Below are 23,641 nucleotides of genomic sequence, written 5' to 3' on the forward strand. Positions count from 1 at the left end.
TGCCTGGCTGTCTTGCCAGCCTTGTGATGTACTGCCAAATGGCAGCTGAGACCTACTTGATGCAATCATCTGTCACCCAGATTTTTATGGCAGCATTTCTGAGACTGAAACAAGGTGACATTCATCAAAGGAAATAAAAAAGTCAGCTCTGATGTGCACTCAGGTTTTGTTTTACTAGCTACGTCTTCTGTATAATTTTGGAAAAAAATTAGGGTAGTAAATTATTTTTTTAAATGTAGGAAACATGAGAGAGTAGAGAGAGAAGAGAGAATCCCATAATGTGTTGTCAATATCCAGGAAGTATGAGTGACTACAGTGGGATGCAGTGATTGCTCTTATGATGCTGAGCAAGTGAACCTAACCAAGGTGGCTAAATTTGGGCTGTTGGTGCAGAATGTTCTTATGACATTACCAAAGTAAAGGATTTAGGTTCTGGTGATGTTTATTAATCAGGATCTTTGTTCTAGCTGAATAATTTCTTGATGAGTCCCATGAGGTTTTAGGGTTGGAACTGTTATTCCCAGTCTTGACTCTAGGACTGTGGCAGGCATACCCAAACTTTGCTTGACTTTAAAATATGAATTCCTGAAATTCATTGCCAATGACCCGACCTGCCTTCATATATGTGAAATCAAAGCTTATTTGTTTTCTTATATCATTTAGCTTATCTTAACATTTTTAGAAACTCCATGATACTGCATGTAAATTCTTTTCCCTTTCTTTCTTTCTTTCTTTCTTTCTTTCTTTCTTTCTTTCTTTCTTTCTTTCTTTCTTTCTTTCTTTCTTTCTTTCTTTCTTTCTTTCTTTCTTTCTTTCTTTCTTTCTTTCTTTTCTTTCTTTCTTTCTTTTCTTTCTTTCTTTCTTTCTTTCTTTCTTTCTTTCTTTCTTTCTTTCTCTCTCTCTCTTTCTCTCTCTCTCTCTCTCTTCTCTCTCTCTCTCTCTCTCTCTTCTTTCTTTCTTTCTTTCTTTCTTTCTTTCTTTCTTCTTTCTTTCTTTCTTTCTTCTTTCTTTCTTTCTTTCTTTTCTTTCTTTCTTTCTTTCTTTCTTTCTTTCTTTCTTTCTTTCTTTCTTTCTTTCTTTCTTTCTTTCTTTCTTTCTTTCTTTCTTTCTTTCTTTCTTTCTTTCTTTCTTTCTTTCTTTCTTTCTTTCTTTCTTTCTTTCTTTCTTTCTTTCTTTCTTTCTTTCTTTCTTTCTTTCTTTCTTTCTTTCTTTCTTTCTTTCTTTTTCTTTCTTTTTGGTTTACAGGCCACAACCGGTGACACTCAGGGGTTACTCCTGGCTATGTTCTCAGAAATTCTCCTGGCTTGGGCGACCATATGGGACACTGGGGGATTGAACTGTGGTGTGTCCTAGGCTAGCGCAGGCAAGGAAGATACCTTACTGCTTATGCCACTGCTCTGGCCCCAATAAATTTTTTTTATTTTAAAATGTAGAATATAATATTATTTAATATACATGTTATATTTTTAATTTTTAATTAAATTAAATTCATAGTCATTTGGGTTGATTGTCAAAAATGCTGCAATGATGAGTATGCAAAATTTCTTCATATCTTGATTTAAACTATTTTAGATATACTCAAAAGTGAGACTAACATTGTGTACCTTTCTCCAGTCTATCTCAGTGTTCTTTTGACCTCATATATGCAATTTGCTGTTACTAATAGATTCAATGGCTACCAAAGACCTGTTATCTGCTATTAAAAACTGTATTTTTCAGTGTTCCTACAAGTGGAAGGAATGTGGAAATCCATTGGGGGTGTCCTTGAATAAAATCCTAATCTGTTCATGAGGAGTCTGTCCTCATTGTTTATTAACACCCAAGGCCTACTGTTCCAATATCAATACATCATATTAAGCTTAGGATTTCATTTGAAAAAAATTTTTTTGCTATACCCAGTAATACTCAGGATTATTCCTGGCTCTTCACTCAGGGATTGTTTCCAATGGTGCTCTGGATATCATATGGGATGCTGGGAATTGTACTTATGTTGCCTCTTGAAAGGAATTTTCCCTATCCATTATTCTATTGCTCCAGGCCAGAATTTCATTTTAATTTTTTTGTTTTGTTTTGTTTTTGAGTCACACCTGGTGATGCTCAGGGATTACTCCTGTCTATGCACTCAGAAATTTCTCCTAGCTTGAGGGACCTTACGAGATGCCAGGGGATCGCCGTCTGTCCTAGGTCAGTCAAGTACAAGGCAAATGCCCTACTGCTGTGCCACTGCTCCTGCCCCTTCATTTGTATTTGTATGGAAGACACATTCAGTCCATTTTAATCATTTTTCAGGACTGTTTAAGAGTTGTTATTCATTCAATAGTGCATCTTGTTAAGGGTACTAAGTGTGCTCAAATCAAATAAAATCAGGATGGAGAGATGTACATTGGGCAGGGCACTTCCCTTGCATGTAGATGCCTCAATTTCTATCTCTAGCACTGAATATGGTCCCTAGAGTCTACCGGGGTGATAATTGAGTGCAGAACCAGAAGGAAGACCTGAAAATTTCTGGATGTGGCCCAGAAGGCAAAAAAATGTATAGATTTGGGGCCGGGCGGTGGTGCTAAAGGTAAGGTGCCTGCCTTGCCTGCGCTAGCCTCGGACGGACCGCGGTTCGATCCCCCGGCGTCCCATATGGTCCCCCAAGCCAGGAGCGACTTCTGAGCGCATAGCCAGGAGTAACCCCTGAGCGTCACCGGGTGTGGCCCAAAAACCAAAAAAAAAAAAAAAATGTATAGATTTAGCTAGAGTAAAGCTTTTAGATATGCCTATATTGCTGTGATAAAGCTCGCTAAAGACTTCCTTACTGTCAATAAACAAATGGATTAATTTTAGGTCATGGATTTAAGAAGTAGATCCTTTCTTTTGAAGAAAGTAAGGTCAATTACTTCTCTCCTATGATGAAGGAGAAATGGAACAGTTTGCCGAACAGACACTGAGAGTTTTAGCTTAAAGAATAGCACATTTTTGATTCCAAACACTGCAGCATTTCCCAGCATTATTGTCCTTGGGAAAGTTATCTATTATTCACCTTGTTTCATCCTTAAAATTATGGAAAATTATGCTTGCTACTCACATGATCTCTTTAAAAGGTACTAGAGATATGGACCTGTCAATGAACTCATTGGTGTTTTATCATTTAAATTTTTATCATTTAATTTTTTATCATTTTTATATGTTTTATCATTTAAATGAAAGATGCCCAGACAAGCAACACTCCAGCATTATACAGACTGTTTTTATAATTAGCTTAACAACAATTCTGTTGGAAGCTGCAATTTCAATAGATTATACATTTACTAAAATCTAAACAGCAGATGAGCCTGGGACAAGCATAGCCTCAACAGCACATCTCTAAAGTCTCCCCTACAATTACAAACCTACCATTTCAACTGCAGACGTACAATTAAAATGATGTACAGAAGAAAAAAGTAAAATATATTTTGTAGAAGAGAGGCTTTTAAGATGATGGATCAAAGTCAGTGAACATTTCCTCATAGCCCCAAGACTGGAGGATTCAGGAGAATGTCATTGCAGCCCTTACATTGGTATTGAGGTAGAAAACAGACACCCTGTGGCTTTGTATCTTCTGAGATATCTCTAGAAAATGCATATAAATATTAATTGGAGTGTTTCTCCTTCCTCTTTGTCTTGACTGTAATATGCTTCTAAATAAACATGCTACCTGTATGTAGCAACTTGTTGCCTAAGATCTTTTGTGGGAGATACCAGATATATTGATCTTCAGGGCTTACTCCTGGCTCTGTTCTCCATGGATTACTGTTGCAGGTGTTTTGGGACCACTTTTGGGACCACTTTTGGGTCTGGCTATAGAATCCAAGAAAACACCCTATCTGCAATACTATCTATCCATCTTCTTCCAGATCTTGAGTGCCCATTGGTCATAAGTGTTTATTTTCTGAATGTCCATTGCAAATTTTTTGGTCACACCCGGCAGTGCTCAGGGGTTACCACTGGCTCTGCACTCAGAAATCGCTCCTGGCAGGCTCAGGGGACCATATGGGTGTCTGTCCTGGGCTGGTTGTGTGCAATGCAAACACCCTGCAGCTGTTATTGCTCCGGCCCCATGTCCATTGCAATTTTATCTTTGATTTTTGCCTAGAAGCTTTAATATCATGCTATGATAGTGTTTCCCAAAATGGATAATGCAGTCTCCACTGTAGAGTGAATCAGGGCAGGAGGTGGGACAATGAAGGATGGTAGTAGCATTAAGGGCGATGGGGGAGGGTAGATGATTTCTATTTGTTCACTTACAGAAGATGGATTTCCAGAAGGGTAAACTGCCCTTTGACAGTTCCGCTTTGTTATAATACAGATGCATTATATATTTTACACAACAAATATATGAGAAGGGGACACCAGGTTAATAAGTTGGGAACTTTTGATCCAGAATATTCACAATATCTTTAATAAGAATATTTTGATCCATGTAATCCTACTTTTGATTATTTAACATTTTAGGACTTAGTAGATCCTTTTAATCCAACACTTGCAATTGCACATTTTAAAACATTTTAAAAATTTGATTACCATAAATTATGAAGTTAAACATGACTGCTTTTCAGGCATAGGTTTCAACAACAAACCCTTTACCAGTGTCCTCTTCCCTCACTAATACTTTCACAGTCCCATTTTCCTCCAAACAGTCTGCTTCTACAAGAAACATTTCAAAATATATGTGTAAGTAAATATGTCATATTTGCATTTTTTACATACTGTTGCTGATAGGCCTTAATGCACAACTTTCCTACCCTTTAGCATCACCACCTCCCTCTCCAAGTTGAATACTTCCCTACACTATAGACTTTTCTCTGTCCTTGTCATATTCCTCAGCCTCCTCAAGTGAAATGTTTCCTATAATACCAGTTCTCATGTTATTTTTGTCTAATTTTCTTTGTATTTATTATTCCACCTCAATGTTTCTTTATATCCCACATATGAGAGATAATTTTGTGTTGGTCTCTTTTCTTCTGTTTAACTTCACTCAGCATGATACTCTCCAGGTTCCTCCATGCAGCAGCAAATATCATTACTTTATATTTTCTTATGATTAGGTAACATTTCATTGAACATATGCACCATCTGTTCTTAGAACTTGGGTGTCCAAGATTTTTACTATTGTAGACAGTGTTGCAAGGAACATAGGGGTGCAATTGTCTTTTCTTCATCTGTATCAAATGGAAACTCAGTTCCTAGATTTATGAGGAAAGTTCATATAGTTTTTCTAAGAAGCTGGACCAGTCAGCATTCCTATCCAACAGTGAGAGTTTGTTTCTCCCTGAAACCACACCAACATTGGTCACTATAGTTCTTTATGATGTGTACCAGTCTCTGTGATAAGAGATGTTATTTCATTGTCATTTAGATTTGCATTTTTCTGACTAATGAGTTTTATTCTTTCTTTCTTTCTTTCTTTCTTTCTTTCTTTCTTTCTTTCTTTCTTTCTTTCTTTCTTTCTTTCTTTCTTTCTTTCTTTCTTTCTTTCTTTCTTTCTTTCTTTCTTTCTTTCTTTCTTTCTTTCTTTCTTTCTTTCTTTCTTTCTTTCTTTCTTTCTTTCTCTCTTTCTCTCTCCCTTTCTTTCTCTCCCTTTCTTTCTTTCTCTCCCTCCCTCCCTCCCTCCCTCCCTCCCTCCCTCCCTCCCTCCCTCCCTCCCTTCCTTCCTTCCTTCCTTCCTTCCTTCCTTCCTTCCTTCCTTCCTTCCTTCCTTCCTTCCTTCCTTCCTTCCTTCCTTCCTTCCTTCCTTCCTTCCTTTTTGGTTTCTGGGCTACACCTAGTGATGCTCATGAATTACTCCTGGCCATGTGCTCAGAAATTATTCTTGGCTTGGGAACCATATGAGATGCCAGGGGATTGATCTGTGGCCTGGCCTAGGCTAGCACAGGCAAGGCAAACATCTTACCGCTTGTGCCACTGCTCCGGCTCGATGCAGATCATTCTTATGCACCTTTTGGCCATGTGTATTTCTTCTTTGAGAATGATTCTGTTTATATCTACTCAACAATTTATGGGATTGAATATTTTCTTGTAAAGTTTAAGCAGTGCCTAATATTAATATTAACTCCTTATAAGGTGATTTTTAGGTAAGTAATTTCTCCCATCCTTGGATTATTATTGTGTTTTGGTTATTTTCTTTGAGGTGAAATTTATTATTATTTATTAATATAAACGCATCTCATTTATTTCTCTTTGCTTCCACTTGTTTGGCCAGTGGTGTTTTATCATTGAAGATGCCTTTACCTTCAGTGTAATGGAGACTTCTTACTACATTTCCTCTATGTCTCTTATGGATGTAGGTTAGATATTAAGGTCTGTAACTATTTTGATTTTACTTTTGTGCATGGTATTAGAAAGAGACCTAGGGTTTTTTTATTTTTCATGTAGCTAACCACTTTTCCAACACCTATTGTTGAAGAGGATTTCCTTGCTCCAATTTATATTTTTGGTCCTTTGTCAAAGATAAATTGATCATATACCTGAGGGTCTATTTCAGGATATCCCACTCTATTTCCTAGATATGAAGTCCATCTTTATTCCAATTCCATAATGTTTACATTAATACCACTTGGTAGTACAGTTTGAAGTTAGAGAAAGTGATAACTTTCATCTTCATTTTCCAAGGATTGCTTTAGCTATTTTTTTTTTTTTTGAGTGTGTGATACCATTCCATAAGAACTTCGGGAGTCTTGATCTACTTATTTGAAAAAAATGTCATGGGTATTTTTATAGCAACTGCTTGGAACCTGTACAATGATTTAGGGTAGTACTGCCATTTTAATGATATTAATTCTCCCAATTCATGATCCAGGGATGTATTTCCATTTCCTCATGTTTTCTTTCATTTCTTTAAGTAGTATTATGTAACTTTCTTTGTATAGGTCTTTCACCTCTTTGAGTAAACTTATTTCTAGATAATATTTTTTGAAGCACAATGTGAATGGGATGTTTTCTTAAATCTCTCTTTTCTTTCAATTTTCGCATACAGGAAAGCCATGAACATTTGCATATTGATTTGTAGCCTGTCACTTTGCAATACAAATTTATTGATTCTAAGAGCTTTTATGTAGAGTCTTTACATTTTTCTAAATGTAGTCTCATGCCATCTACCTATAGTGAGAGCTAAACTTCTTCCTTTCCTATCTGGATGCCTTTAATATCTTTGTCTTGCCTATTTGCTGTGGCAAGTATTTCTCTAAGTATTATATTGAATATAAGTGGCAAGAGTGGGCAACCTTGTCTTGTATACATATACCTTATGTATACATATATATGTATATATAATAATTCCACCTTCCATTTCTTACTCAAAGCAAATTTTAATTTATTGAGCTTTAGGTAGTTGATGCATCAAGAGGTGATAAAGCTGTGTTGGTTTCGATTATACTATAGTGTTGGTATTAATGTCTTTCTTTCATTAAGTTTCTTAGCAGTTTTAAGTATTTTACAGGTCCTTCATTAGTTGCATAAATGTTTTGGAGTGTTAGTTCTTCTTGGTAAACATATCAGTAGATTATTAAGAAATGACTTTAGGAGCCAGAGTAATAGCACAGTGGTAGGGCATTTGCCTTGCATGTGGCTGACTCAGGACATACCTTGGTTCGATCCCTGGTATCCCATATGGACCCCCAAGCCAGGAGCAATTTCTGAACACAAAGCCAGGAGTAGCCCCTGAGTGTAACTGGGTGTGGCCCACAAACCAAAAAAAATTATAATAAAAGAAATGACTTTCACTGTCTCTTGACATTACTATGATCACCATAGCCTTATACTGCTTTTCAAACCTTTGATTTTTGCATCTGTGTTTACTCTGACTATTCAAATGTGCTTCTTGCATGCATCAACACTGAAGACAATTCTCTGTTTTGATTGAATCAGGTGGTATATTTTATTGTACTAGTCAAATATTATTTCCATTGTTAAGTGCCTCCTTGGCACTCCTCCCTCCCTCCCTCCTATCCTCCCTTCCTCCTACCCTCTCTTTTACCCTCCCTCCTATCTTTCCTCCCTCCCTCCATTCCTTTCTCCATCTCTCCCTTTCTTGCTCTCTCCCTCCCTCCTTTCCTCCTTTTCTCCCTTCTTTCCTTCCTCCCTTCTTCCTCCCTCTCTCCCTTATTTCCTCCCTCCCTCTTTCCCTTTCTTCTTTTCTCCCTCTCTCCCTCCCACCTTTCCATCCTCCCCTTCCCTTCTTCCTCCAACTCTCCCTTCCTCCTTCCCTTCCTCACTCCTCCCTTCCTCCCTCCCTTCGTTCCTTTCTCTCTCCCTCATTTTCTCCCTCCCCTATCTCCCTTCCTTTCTCCCCCTCCCTCCCTTTCTTCCTCCCTCTCTCCTTCCCTTCCTCCTTTCTTCCCTTTATCCCTTCTTTCTTTCCTCCCTCCTTCCTCCCTCTCCTTTATTTCCTCCCTCCCTCCTTCCTTCCTTTCTACCTTTCTTCATCCTTCCTTCCTTCCTTCCCTCCATCATTCCCTTTTCCCCATTCTTCATTTCTTCTTTATCTCATTTCTTCCCTCTCTTTTCTTCCTTCTTTCCTTTATTTCCTTGTTCCCTCGTTTCCCCTTTCCTTTCTTTTCCCCCCTTTATTTTCTCTTTCCATCCCTCATCTCCTTCCTTGTTTCTTTCTTTAATTCCTTCCCTTCTTCCCTTCCTCAACTCCTTCCTTCCTTATTTTCTTAACTCCTTCCTTCCCTCTGTCCTTCATCACCTTCTCCCCTTCCTTATTTCCTTTCCTCCTTGTTTCCTACCTTACTTCCCTCCTCTCCTTTATTCTTTCATTTACTCCTTCCCTCCTGTTCCTTCCTCCACTCATTCCTTCCCTACTTCTCTCCTCCTTTCTTATTTCTTTCTCCTTCCTTTCCTCTTTCCCTACTACCTTTCTTCCCTCCTTTCCTTCATTTTCTTTTCTTCCTTATCTCCTTCCTTCTTTCATTACCTCCTTCTTTTGGGGGGGGTTGGGTCACACCCAGCCATGCTCAGGGATTACTCCTGGCTCTATGCTCAGAAATCACTCCTGGAAGGCTCAGGGATGCCAGGATTCAAACCAATGACCTGCATGAAAGGCAAACGCCTTACCTCCATGCTATCTCTCCGGCCCCTCATTTCCTCCTTCTTGCTCTTCCTTCCCTCCTATCTTTCCTTCCTTCCCTCCACTTTCCTTCCTTCTCTCTAGCTTCCTTCCCTTCTTATCTTCTTCTTTCCTTCCTTCCGTCCTTCCCTCCTACCTTGGGTCTTCTCTTTACTTCTTTCTTTCATTGATTCCTTCCCTGCTTTCTTCTCTCCTACCCTCTCTACTCTCCTTTCTTCCTTCTTTTTCTATCCTCTCTGTTCCTCCTTCCCTCCTACTTTCCTTCCTTCCCCTCCTTCTCTCCTTCTTTCCTTTCTTCCCTTCTCTCTTTTAATTTCTTTCTTTCCTTGATTCCTTCCCTCCTTTCTTCTCTCCTACCATCTCTTCTCTCCTTTCTTTTTTGCTTCCCTCCTTCTATCCCTCCGTCCCTCCTACTTTTCTTTCTTCACTCTTCCCTTTCTTCCTCTCTTTCCTTCCTTCTTTTCTTCCTCCTTCAGTTCCTCCTTTCCTTTCCTTCCCTCATCTCTCCTTCCTTCCTTCTCTCTTCTCCTACCTTTCATCCTTCCATCATTCCCTCCTACCTCCGTACCTTATTTCTTTCCTTCCCTCTTTCTCTCCTTCGTTTCTTCCCTTCTACCTTTTCTTTCCTCATTTCTTTCTTCTTTCCCTCCTTCCCTCCTTATTTTCTTTCCTCCTTTCTTCAGTCTGTCCTTCCCTCCTTTCCTTTCTTCCCTCCTTCCCTTCCTTCTTCCCTCCTCTCTTTCCTTTGTTATTTCCTGCCTTCCCTCGTACCTTCCTTCCCCCTCTTTTTTCTTTTCTTTCACCCCTTCTCTTTCTCCATTTCTTCCCACCTTCCCTCCCTCTCTCCTTCCTTTATTCCCTTTCTCTTCCGTTCCTTTCCACCACTTCTTCCTTCTTTCTTCCATTACTTTCTTTCCTCCTTTGTTCTCTCCTTCCTCCCCTCCCTTGTTATTCATTCCTTCTTTCCTTCCCTTCTTCCCTCTTACTTTCCTTCTTTCCCTACTTCCTTCCTACCTTCTTTCCCATTTCTCCTTCTTTTCTTCCTTTCTGCCTTCCTTCCCTCCTTCCTTCTCTCCTTCCCTCTGTCCTCTCCCTCCTTCCTTTCTTCCATCCTTTGTCTCCCTCCTTTCCTTTCTTCTTTCTTTACTCATCTTCCTTCCTTCCCTCCTACCTTCTTACCTTCCTTCCTTCCTTGCTTGCTTCCTTCCTTCCTTTCTTTTTTCCGAGTTATTCAAGCTGACACTCTCAAAATATTCTCAGTGTAGGGATAAGAATTAGGCCCATACTGACATCAGGGACAGCAGCCCACAGTCACACCTGATGACCTATGTGACATAGAAACAGGCCAATTCTACAACTAAGCCTCAAAAAATTGTCAAGCCAATAAAAAGTTTCATTTCTATAACTCCTGGACCATTGGCATGCAACACCTCAAATTTCGTAGTGGTGCCAGCCCAATGGGATCACAAAAAATATGATGGAATAGTTTCAGAGTAGCACCAAACTCAATAAACCTAAACAATAACATATAGGGTTCAACTAATAGCAACCAATCCAGTTTAGTCTATGGCGCTACATGTGGTCCTTCAGACACTGCAAGGATTGACTCCCGAGCAAAGCCTGAATACTCTGAGTACTTCTGGATTTTCCCCTCTAAAAAAATCTTAAAAAATATGGGGCCAGACAATTCCATCACTGACAAAATGGCTGGAAACTGGGAAAACCTCACTGACCCAATCTCTTATTTGATTTATTAAATTTATGTTTAATTTATTTCTAATATATTTACCTATTTTTCTGTTATCCTCTCTCTCATCTTTGACTCTCCCTTCCACTTTTTCCTAAACTATACCTAAGCTAATTATTTATCTTAACCAGTCCTTAAGAGCTCAGACCCATCCTATTAAGGTCAGACCTCTAACAACACCTTAAAAATAGATTACTAGGGGCCGGGCGGTGGCGCAAGAGGTAAGGTGCCTGCCTTGCCTGCACTAGCCTTGGACGGACCGCGGTTCGATCCCCTGGCGTCCCACATGGTCCCCCAAGCCAGGAACAACTTCTGAGCGCATAGCCAGGAGTAACCCCTGAGCGTTACCGGGTGTGGCCCAAAAACCAAAAAAAAAAAAAAAATAGATTACTAATGTATGTCTGTCTATATGTGGGCATGAGTACATAGAGATAGATGTACTCTAAGAGACCCAAACCCAAATTGTAAACAATCCATGTCTATAGTGTATATAGTCCCTCCTAAATACTAGCCCTCTTCCTCCCCCTCAGAAATCCTACTATCCCTTCTGATATTCCAATCTGATATCCCACCTTATTAACACTCATTACCCTTAGTTCTTAATCCATTAGGTATCAAGACTGACTTCCTGCCCCAACAAGCCATCACCAGCTCCCAAGTGGAGGGACACCCTAGGCCCACATCTTGCCACCAGCAAGAAACTACAACCAACACTCCTGCTGACTCATGCTCTGTGGCCCTCCATCTCACACACCCCCAAATGTGGACTGCTGCTTGATACCGGAACCAGCCCCAGAAGGACCTCCAGTGCAAGAATTCTACCCGAGCTCTTTCTGCTGCAAATCACTTCCCAAACTCAACAAGACCAGGGTGTGTGATGAAAATCTGTCCTAGATTCCACCCCCCACAAGAATATCCCACTCAAAAGAAAATGGGGAAGCCTGTGTTTCCTTTATAAGTTTAAGACCTTTATAATAATACTACCTCTTGACCTGTCTATCTCCAAATGCAAGGTAGTCTCCTGCAACACTTGGTTCCCTAATTACATTTTTAAAATTCATTTTTATTTATTTTTCCTTTATACATATGTATATGTATGTACATATGTATACACACACACTGGGTACAAAAACCTACAGGAAAAAGTCTTGCCTGAGATTAAAGCTTAGGTCAAAACCAGGGCACAGAGATGATGGAGCCTGACATTCTCACCCCCAAATACACCAGCCATATAAGATAGCACCATTTCTTTTTGCAAAGGCATGCTAAAGAAGGGGAAATTTTACATACAGAAACGAGCTCTTATCTACTAGGGATAAGAACTCACATATTTTACAATACAAGTGCACCTCCTACATTGAATATGCCATGTGGTCCCAACTTAGACTTTCTGCGACCATCCAACAGTGACCATCCAACCCTGAACCCTAGATCTCAGATATAGAACCAACACAGTTCTCTGCAACATCTCCAGGAACCAAACTCCCGACATTCTTAATACTGCTCTGACACAAATATGCACTAGTGTTGATCTGACATCCTGACAATGAGGAAATGGTAACAACTTGGTCTAAGAGCAGGTTGTCTTATCTCACCACCTAACGAAAATATGAAATCAGAATACACATCATTCTTTGATATGTGCAAAAGCCAAGATAGCTAACTACAGAAGACTGACTGTGACAACCATGACTGGGAAGAATGTATCCTGTGGCTAATAAAAACGACCCTAGTCTAGGCTTTGGCCTACTATCTGTGCAACAACCAAGTTCTCTAATTCCAGAGTTTTGACTGAGAAAACTGTAACTGAGCAGAACTTCTGGAAACATAATTAAAGACTCTGTCCTAGCCTTCATCCTAGGATGGTGCAAAAACCAAGACCACCAACTACAGAAGACTGATTAAAACAACAGTGATATAACAGAACTTTTGGAACTGTAAAGTAAGACTCCATCCTAGGCTCCATCCTATGACACATGCAACTACTAAGATCACTAGCTACAGAGGCATGATTTTATCTTCCACGAAGGAGCAGAAAAATTTCAGACATCACAAAAGGACCTAAGGGAGAGTAAAAGAGCATGCACGGAGCCTGTAGTTATACTCATGACAGTATACTTCAAGGGTGGAGAAACCCTGCATTGCTTAGGGTAGAGAATTTCCTTTCTAATATCCCCAATTTTTTACTGTGCCTATGCAAAAAAAAATAACACAAATTAAAAAAATTTTTGTAATTGTTGTTGCTTATTTTTTATTTCTTTTCTTTGCCCTTTTTTTCTTTTTTCCTATGCTTTGATTCATCTTTATTTCAGGACTGTGGTTAGTGTTTGGTTGCTGTCTTTATTGTTGTAGTGCTTTTCATGTTTTTTTTTGTTTGTTTCTTTTGGGGGGTAATTTTTTTAATATATTTTTATGTTTTCATTTCTTTTCCCCTTTCTTACACTGATTTTTATAGTCTATAGAAGGACTCCTACCGTTTTTTGCTTGTTTGAATTTTTCACCCCCTTTTTCTTTTTCTTTTTTTATGACCTTCAAACAGAACCACATAACTTGAACCATCGTGTTCTGCCTCACAAATTGAGGGGGAAATAATGGAGGGCTCCAAGACCAACAGCTGTATGAACTTTGAGTATAAATAAGTCTTATGGCTTTAGATTGGTTTCTGTGCTGGTAAGAAATATTATGCATTACAATCTGGTGCTTTGAGGGACAAAGTAATTGTACATGGGTTCTGTTTTATTTTTCTTAATATTCTTTGGCTGAAAGTTCAAAGTTAAGATATCAGCAAGGGGACTTCTGAAAATTATGTTTATGGGTGATGTCCTTCCACTGTAACTTTACCTTGTCCTCTTTCTTTGCATCTTTGTTCTCATAATCAAAAATAAAAAATTTAAAAAAAGAAATAAAAAATGATCAGACTTAAACACCAAATCCAAAGCCAACTACAACAGAATTGATACCCAATCTACAACAAGTTAGACACAGAAGGGACCACTTATACTAGCATCCCGAGGGGTAAAGGAGGGGTGATATGGAATGCATGCTGGGAACAGGGGTGAAGGAGGACAACACTGGCAGCGGGAATGCCCCTGATTCAATGTCACTATGCACTTAAAATACTACTGTGAAAGATTTGGGATCCACTTTGGTCAAAATAAAAATTATTAATAAATAAAATGGGGCCAGAGCAGTGGCACAGCAGTAAGGTGTCTGCCTTGCATGCACTAGCCTAGAATGGACCACGGTTTGATTCCCCAGCATCCCATATGTCCCCCCAAGTCAGGAACTTTTTCAGAGCGCATAGCCAGGAGTCATCCCTTAGTGTCACCAGGTGGGGTCGAAAACACACACACACACACACACACACACACACACACAAATAGATTGGTTAAACCCTGTCTCTGGCATAGTATTACACTTGCCCAGGAGAAGGTCTATTATAAATGCTACTTTGGAACATCATAAAGGAAGAAGAGCTGATATTTCATAATAACTCAAAAGGCTGTGTCACTTTGCCTTGACAAATTACCAATTGTCACAGATTGTCTTTTTCATAGAAGATAAAATGATCTTGTGCAAAATGACCTTTTCACTCTTCCATCTTGTTTATTTGCTTACTTCCTTAGTATAAATCCATCCTGCAACTTTGCTATTGATATAACATGGAGGAATTGTGTTCTAGTTATGGGCATAGGCCATAAATTGATGTCAGGTTCTGGGAAGACTAAGCAACATAAAAATACTGATTACAAATGATAGGTTGGACAGAGATGAATTTCCAGCTTAAGCTGGCAACAGGATGCAGTCATGAAAGTGGCCGCTCTGGACTTTCATTCTGTCTGTCCTCCAGAAGTGAATCCAGAGAGACATCAAAAAAGAACCACATAGTTGAAATCAATCACCTCAGAACTTTGAGTGATTAACAATAAGATTGTTTTTCAACCTATTAATTTTAGGGTTATTTATTTTTAGAATAGAGATCTTAGCTTATAAATGACTATTCTTTTGTTGTTGTTGTTGTTTTTGGGCCACACCCGTTTGATGCTCAGGGGTTACTCCTGGCTAAGCACTCAGAAATTGCCCCTGGCTTGGGGAGACCATATAGGACGCCGGGGGATCGAACCGCGGTTGCGATCTTTCCTTGGCTAGCGCTTGCAAGGCAGACACCTTACCTCTAGTGCCACCTCGCCGGCCCCACAAATGACTATTCTTACGATAACATTTGGCCTAAGATTTACTTTCTTTATCGCTTTCTTTGCATAATGTATGGATATGATGCAACTTAGTCTGAAATACCTGTCTCCACATATTTTTGTATTTTAATATATATCATTTGTAATATATTTATGTTTGTTTGATTTTTTTTGGCTACACCCAGCAGTGCTCATGGGTTACTCTTGGCTCTGCATTCAGAAGTTACTCCTATAATGTATTAATATTTTATGTTCATATATGTATATATTAAGAAGAGTTGTACATGAGCAAACTGACTTGGGAGTTAAGGAGTGGATTTACTAACAACAGATTTCCAAAGCTTAGAATGAAGACATTGGGTATACATGAATTTTTGTAACTTCAAATGTTTCTGTGAGAGTGTTTTTTCTTGGAATATAAATTTCAGTAAGTAAAATATCTGTATTTTGGGGCCAAACTATACAACAGTGGGTAGAGTGATTAGTTTGATATCTGGCACTCTGTAGAGTCCTTTGAGTACCATCAGGAATGATACAAGAGTAAGTCCTGAGCACCACTATTAGTATAACCAAAACAAAGGAAGGTGGGTGTTCTTTATATGACTGAAACCCAACTACAATCATGTTTGTAATCAAGGTGTTTAAATAAAATACATATATATGTATATATAAACAAACAAGCAAATTAAAAGTCTACATTTTTTGTCCTGGTGAACAACTTGTCCATATAGATTTCAAAATTACTACATTGCCCATGATCTACCAAAGAGACACATTGAAAAGTAATACTAATTGCATCTTTATCATAGCATGATTATTTGATGCTCTGAGAGTAAGCCAAAACACAAACACCTTGAATAAGTCTATGCTGATATTATCAGCTCTCTAAAAAGCTAGACCAGGTGGCCAAGGATAATATTTCCACTTGATTGCTCCACAGGTATCTCAAATGTGTTGTGTTTCAAACTGAGCATATCATATTCCCTCCTAAATCCACTGCCACTGCTATTTTCTGTCTCAGTAGGTATTAATCTCTTTCCACCTGTTCACCAGATTTTTCCTTGTACCCTATTGCCACATCTAAACAACATCCAAGGACATTTCACTTGGCTTTCTAAAAAGTTTTGAGGAATCTCTTCCTTTCTTTTAGGCTTTTTGCCTCATCTTGATTTCTTGTTTTATCTCCCATCTCCAATTTTGTTTCTTCTGAAATCCTTCTCAGCTCACCTAGCAGAGAAAATTAAACTATTTACAACGTAAATCTGGATGTGTCATTTCCTTGTCCCAAATCTGTTATGCTAAATGCTTCACACAGCCTCTTGGTTGACCTCTCTGGACTCATTTCCTTTCTGAAGTTCTCAGCACCTGAAGCATCTTACCAGACTGACTCTTAGATTTCATACACAAACATATCCCAGGCGGCACACACAAAACTCATTCTTGCTTCAGTGCTAATTTCATCTCGAAATACCTTACATCTATATATTTCTTCAACTTCCTTGTTTTTAGCCTGACTACTTTCTACTCATTCTTAAAACAGTAAAGTGTGAAAAAGCTCTAGAGTTTAAAGAATACTCCGTACTACTTGTAACAGAATTTATAAGTGGCTCCCAGACATTAGTATTTTTAAATAAAACTGATTATTTGTGGCAGTTAAGGTAGAGAACATTGTTTTATATTCATGATATTTAGATTGAAATGTTATTTTTATGATTCTATAATATTTTGTAACATCATTATTGCACATTCCACAATGATGTTAACATGGTATTGTTAGCATGACTATATGTTCAGAGAATATGAGCTCTCCTTTGATAGGGCATCTTAAAAACATTTTAAATACTCAGGACTTAGCTTAAGTGGTAGGTACTAGATAATCATCAAAATTTATTGTGAATGAATGAATGTTAAAAGAATTAAACTTAGTCCAAATAAACATTTTAAGAGCATTTATATTAAAATAAGTAAATTATGATTTTATTACATTATAATACTACTCATTGTGTAGTCCCAAATCACATTATTGTACAAGTACAGTAAGAATACATCAAGTTGTGCATCTATATTGAAGTAGATGAGGTGAAATTTAATGACTGTAGGTAGAAATGGTACCTTGTTCAACTTCTCTATAAAATAGTATAAATATTTCTCAGAAAATAAGAATAGGGCTTCATATATGATCCAATGATTCAACATTTTTGTATTTACTCCCCTAAAACAAACATATTTCTTTCAAAAGATACATGCACACCTATGGCAGATAGAATGTAAAATATGGACTTTTGAGTACTGAAGAAATAGTATATAAAGAAGACTAATTCAGAACACATTTGATCATAATGAGAATATTCACTAAGCAGGAACCTGAAAAACCATATTCTGAACTCCCTTCAATTTATCAACACATTTTTGAGCAACAACATTTCAAGTTTGTAAACTCTAACAAGAAATTCCCCAATGCCAAGAAACCTAGTCTTTAAGTTTAATAGTAAGACTAATGCTGATAACTATGAAAATCATCTACTGCATGTAGTGTTCTATCTAAAAAGTTTTTATATTATTTATAGCATCATATAAACTTAATAATAGCTATGGTTAATTTATTATTCTCAAACTTTTAGGTGAAGAAATTGAGAACAGCGAGATTGAGGCATTTTAATAGAGTTTGTAGAACAAGAATTTAACTCATTGTGTTATTCCAGTATTGAGAGATATTCTGTATACATTACAGAGAAAAGTTAGAAACTAATGTATGCTGTAGCATAAAAAACTCTTAAAGCATACAAATTAAAATTTAAGTTCTTCCTGGTAAAATGAAAGCATAACTTCCACAGAAATTATGACCTAGATATTCCAAGAGGAGTAGAATTGTTCTGTTATTTTGAGTTTAGTAGCTCTTCTAAAATATTTATATTTTATTTTAAAATATTCTTGGAGTTACAGAAGAAGAATTCCCTTAGTAAAACAACAGATTTCCCTCCCATTTTTTTTTCTGTCCCAAGCTTCAAGGAAAAGAATTTATCAGGAGAAAATGGAAAATGATACTCCATAAAAGGAAGTCTCTGAACATTGAAAAACTCATATAGCCCAGGTTCTTTTCAGATGGTCTGTATTGTATTTAATACATCTAAATTAGCAAGTGGAAGGCTCTCTTTTTCTGTTTTCCTCTCTATTGGTCATCACTTTCTGGTTGAACATAACGATAAAGAAAGGAATTATTCATGTTACTCCCTAGCCACACCACTGATTTTCCTGCCAAATCACGAGTAATAGGAAATTAGGCTGTGAATATTTCAGAGCAGTTGCACTCCCATTTGCTTTTCTATGTTGGTCTTATAATTCTGGCTCATCAAATCATAAACATAGATCTGAGTACAATATGCCAGTCTGTGCTGTATTTCCCCTAATGGCTTTCGTTTTGCAGCATGGAAAGGAACTGGCATACAAAAATAAATAAATAAATAAATAAATAAATAAATAAATAAATAAAGACATTAAGTTCATCTTAGGCCTTCTTTCTAAAGGGCTGTCAAACAGCTGCATAAGAAACAAAAGTCCACCATGAACTCACAGAACAATCAGACACTGGACATAAATTTAGAAAGCAAGTCATCATTAAAAAATAATTATGAGAGAAGTATTCACCCAAGTCACTGAATGAAATCTTGACCTTGCCAAGTCTATATTAAGAACCCAATAAATATTTTCTCAGAGGAATAGCAGCTATATTATGTGTCCAAGTTAATTTTTCTTATCTTATTGGTGCAATGCTTGCTGAAGGAACTAATGCTATTTGATTGTGTTTATCTTTCTGTCTGACTCTGTAAAATGGTTTGTCATTACTATCAACATCTCTCTGATTGCTCACATGTATGGATAAATGTGTGTATATAAATTTTATAGTTGTCAAGTTGTTTATTTTTTTAACTGAAGGCATTGATGTCAACTTCTGGTTTGTGTAACATGAACATATATATGTGTATTTATGAACATATTTCTCTGCTACAGGGCAGAGAAAGGCTGCAGATAGATCTGCCCACCTTCTCACAATGATACCAAGGTCACACTAGTTGTCAGTACTTTCTGTTGGGGGTGTGTGCCAAAGAGCAAATTTTTAGTGACATTACTCATAACTATGCTAGAGTTGTTAAAATCAGTAGGAAGGATAATGAGAATAATTTAGGTAATTAAACCTCTCCTTCCACCTGAGAGTTATGCAGACTTGAAGGAGAGGAACAGCATGGTCACATGTTGCTTTAATTAAAAAACATTCCACGAGGACTTGGAATAATGTGGGAAGGTTATTAAACAGTTAGAGGAAAAAATTTAAAATCTACATAGATATTTTATTACTATATAACTTTCTTATTATACAATTTATTAATTTAGGTATGAAATCAATTTTTAGCATGTTTACAGAGTTTTACAACAGCCATAGTTGAATTTTTAGAACATTTCCATCACTCCAAATAACTTTTAACTATTTAGTCACATTTAGTCACTCTCATCCTTTTTATTTTCAGCTTTAGAAAGTTAGTAATCTACTCTTTTCCACAATTCTGCTTTTATAGGAAATTTTATACCAAAATAATCAAAAAATTATTGAAGTCTTTACTGAGCATATGTGTGTGTTCAAGGATCATTCTGACAGGTTTTGGGGACCATGTAGGTTGCTGGAGATTGAACTGAGGTTGTCTTGTGCAAAGCAAGTTCCCTACAAGTTGTACTATCTCTCTGGTATCTCACTGAACATATTTGCAATGTACATTAACATTGTAGAATGAATTAGTACTTTATTCCTTTTCAAGGACAAAAGCTATTTTCTCTACAATATACTTCATTTTGTTTATCTAGTAGTTGATGGCCATTTGAATAATTTCAGCTTTTAATATTTTGTTATAGTGCTACATCTGGCAATGCTCAGCGTTTATTTCTGATTTTACTTAGGGATCACTATTGGCAGGCATGGAGGCTCATATGAATTACTGGGGATCAAACCCAGTTCAGTCACATGCAAGATAAACATCTACCCTCTGTACTGAAATAACTTTTTTCAACATTTTCCCTCTCACCCTCCCTGATGCCCTCATCTCTTCCACCCACCACCCATCCCCTGCCTCTGGGGTTGGCATTTTACTTTATATTCTATCTTTCCTTTTTTGACACTGTGGCTTGCACTATTGTTAATGAAGAAGTGTCATGCATGATACTATTCCCTTTCAGCACCAAATTGTTGTCCAGAGTGACCAGTTCCACCTATCACTTTCATAGTAGACACTTCTTTATTCTAACTGTACTCGCCTCTCCTGGCAAGCTTCCTACCATGGATTAGTTATCCTAATACTCATCTATATTATCTCTGGATATCATCCCCACAGTCTTTTATTTTCCTTATATGTCATAAGTGAGTGAGATCCTTCTATGTTTATACCTATCCCTCTGTTTCATTTCACTTAACAAATATAATATATAATATATGATCATATAATATAAGCAAATTTAATAACTTTTTTATTAATAACAGCTGCATAATATACCATTGTGTATCAGTGGTCCTCAAACTATGGCCCACAGGCCACATATTGTATTTGTATCTGTTTTGTTTCTTCATTGCAAAATAAGATATATGCAGTGTGCATAAGAATTCGTTCATAAGTTTTGTTTTTACTAGAGTCAGACCCTCCAATGGTCTGAGGGACAGTGAACTGGCCCCCTGTTTAAAAAGTTGGAGGACCCCTGGTAGATATTCCACAGTTTTTTTAGCCAATGATCTGTTGACAGACACAAGATTGATTGGTTAGTGCTGCAATGAAGATAGAATTGCAGATGACATTTACACTGTTTTTGTTTGTTTGTTTGTTTGTTTTTGTATTTCTAGGGTATATCCCTTGGAGTTGCTGGACCAGATGGGAGCTCATTTTCCAGTTTTTTTTTTTTTTGAGGAATAGCCATATTATTTTCCAGAAAGGCTAGACTAGATGACATTACCACACCAGAACTGGTTGTTCTTGTTCTGTGTGATGTGTGCCATTCTCTGTGGTGAGATGAGACCTCATTGTTGTTTTGATTTGTATCTATTTGATGACTAGTGATGTGAAGTATTTTTTATTTTTACTTTTTTGGGTGAAGCATTTTTATTGTGTCTTTTGACCATCTTTATATCTCTTTTGAGGAAATGTCTGTTAATTTCTTCTCCCCGTTTTTGAATGGGGTTAGATATTTTGGGTCACACACAGCAACACTCAGGGGTTACTCCTGGATCTCTACCCTCAGAAATCGCTCCTGGCAGGCTTGTGGTACCATATGGGATGACTGGATTTAAACCACTGTCCTTCTGCATGCAAGGCAAACACCTTACCTCCATGCTTTCTTTCTGGCCCCTAGATTTTTTTCTTGTAAAGTTCAATCAGTGCCCTGTATATCTTAATTTTCCTCTTAAGACTGCTTTTGTTGTGTCTCACAAATTCGGATCATTAGTGTCTTCATTCTTATTTGTTTCCAGGAATCTTTTGATTTACTCCTTAATTTTCTCTCTAACCTATTGGTTGTTCAGCAGTAAGCTGTTTAATTTCCAGGTATTAATTTTTTTTCTCTGTGTCTGCTTCTAATTCACTTCTAATTTCTGTGAATGAAGATCTGAGAAGGTAGTTGAAAAAATTTATATGTTCTTGATTTTATGGAAGTCTGTTTTATGGCTCAGCATGTTGTCTATCTTGGCAAATGTGCATTAGAGAAGAATGTGTATTTAGCTTTTTTGAGTATGGAGAGCCCTATATATTTTGACTAAGCCACTCTTTCTGCCTTCAGAGCCTGTATATTCTTTTTGAGTTTTAGCCTGATTGACCTATCAAAGGGTGACAGGGCAGTGTTGACATCTCCTCCTATTATCTTATTGTTATTTATGTTGGGTCTGCCTTAACATACAGTAGACCCTTCAGCTCTTCTTTTAAGGTTGGTTTTGAGTCTGTAAAGTTTCTGAACTATTGTTTATCCTTGAAGCTGTTGTATTCTTCCTTAAGACCTGAATAAAAGTCTGGCTGAGTCAAATGTCTTTGATGAAACATTTATTTTGTTAAGTTTTATCACTAAATCTCACCATTGCCTTTGGCCTTTGAGAGTTGCTTGTGATAAACCTGCTGTAAGTCATAAGGATGCTTCTCTTTGTATGTAATTTCCCTTATAGATCCTGTTGTTTCCAGTATTCTATTCATATCTCTGATTTTCATCATTGTGACTAAATTGTGCGTTGGGGTGCTTATTTTTGGATCTAAAAGAGATCTTCGAGCATCCAGGACATAGAAGCATGCACTTTTTTAAAAAAAAAAAATTTATTGTGGCCAAAGTGAATTACAAATCTTACACAGTGATATTTAAGGTATACAGTGACAATAAATGAGGGCCTTTCCACCACCAGTGTTGTCCTCCCTTCATCCCTGTTCTCAAGCATATATCCCTTATCTCCCTCCTTTATCCCCCAGAATTCTAGTGTAACTAAAAGCATATATGTTAACACTATTGTAAACCATTATTTTTGCAGTTCTAGATATTTTTACTAGTGGTTTCTTAAAGGTTTAGTGTCAAAGGAGCACTGTAAAGACGTTAGAGTGGCAATTATCATTTGCATGGGCCCACCAAAGTATGGGGGTCATGGGAAGGAAAAACTTTGGCTTAAGTACAAGAAGACCCTACCCCTGAAGTTTCCTGACATAAGACCATTTCTAGGCTCCAGGCAATCTAGTTTGTCCAATCCCAGTCTTTTTCTGTAGTGCCCATTCAGTTATATTTTTCACAGTCTCTGTTGTTGGTATCATGTTTCTGTTTCGAAGATCCTGGAATCTGTATATCCTACATTGAAATCAGGATGGTACGGAGCGGTGTCTAATTTCAACTCAGAATTAAAGGTCAATGCAGAAAGTCCTGTCCAGTATGCAAGTCGTTCTTGATGTTTAAATCTTCTCAGTGTTAAGGGAAGACTCTTTTGAGTAAATCGATGTCAGAGCAGCAGTAGGGTCTTCCCTGATAGAGGATTGCTTCCAGGTGATGTCATAGATAACTTTGAATGTTTTGTAGATGGCTTCCTTGGTTCAGGGGTGACTGGAAAATGCCCAAACCTCTGAGGCCTCTGCCAAGTCATCATGTCAATGTTCAGGGTGTAAGGTTCCATTGCACCACAAAATTTGTGTGTTCCTATCTCTATTAGATAAGAACTTATTTGTATGTATAGTATTTTCCATTTTAATGTGCCCATGCAAACAAGGAATAATGTCACCTAGCGTTATCAGTGCATAAGGGGGCCGCAAGAACAAGTCCAACAATCCCCGTGACCTGGTTCAAACATAAGCATTAAACTGAGGGACTCCTTCACCAAAATTCCTTATTAAACAATTCACAAAGAGAAAAAAAAGATAAAAAGTGGGGAAAATAAACAATCTAACTTAAGACAGTGGACACAATTGTCACCATTTAAGAAAATTTATGTGTTCCCATTTCTATAAGATAAGAATATGTTTGTATATAATTTCCCATTTTAATGTGCCTATGCAAAGAAAAATCAGTATCACATGGCAAGATTGGTGCCTATGGGGATGCTAGAACAAGTCCAACAAT

This window comes from Suncus etruscus, chromosome 16, assembly GCF_024139225.1.
Source record: "Suncus etruscus isolate mSunEtr1 chromosome 16, mSunEtr1.pri.cur, whole genome shotgun sequence".
Lineage (NCBI taxonomy): Eukaryota > Metazoa > Chordata > Mammalia > Eulipotyphla > Soricidae > Suncus > Suncus etruscus.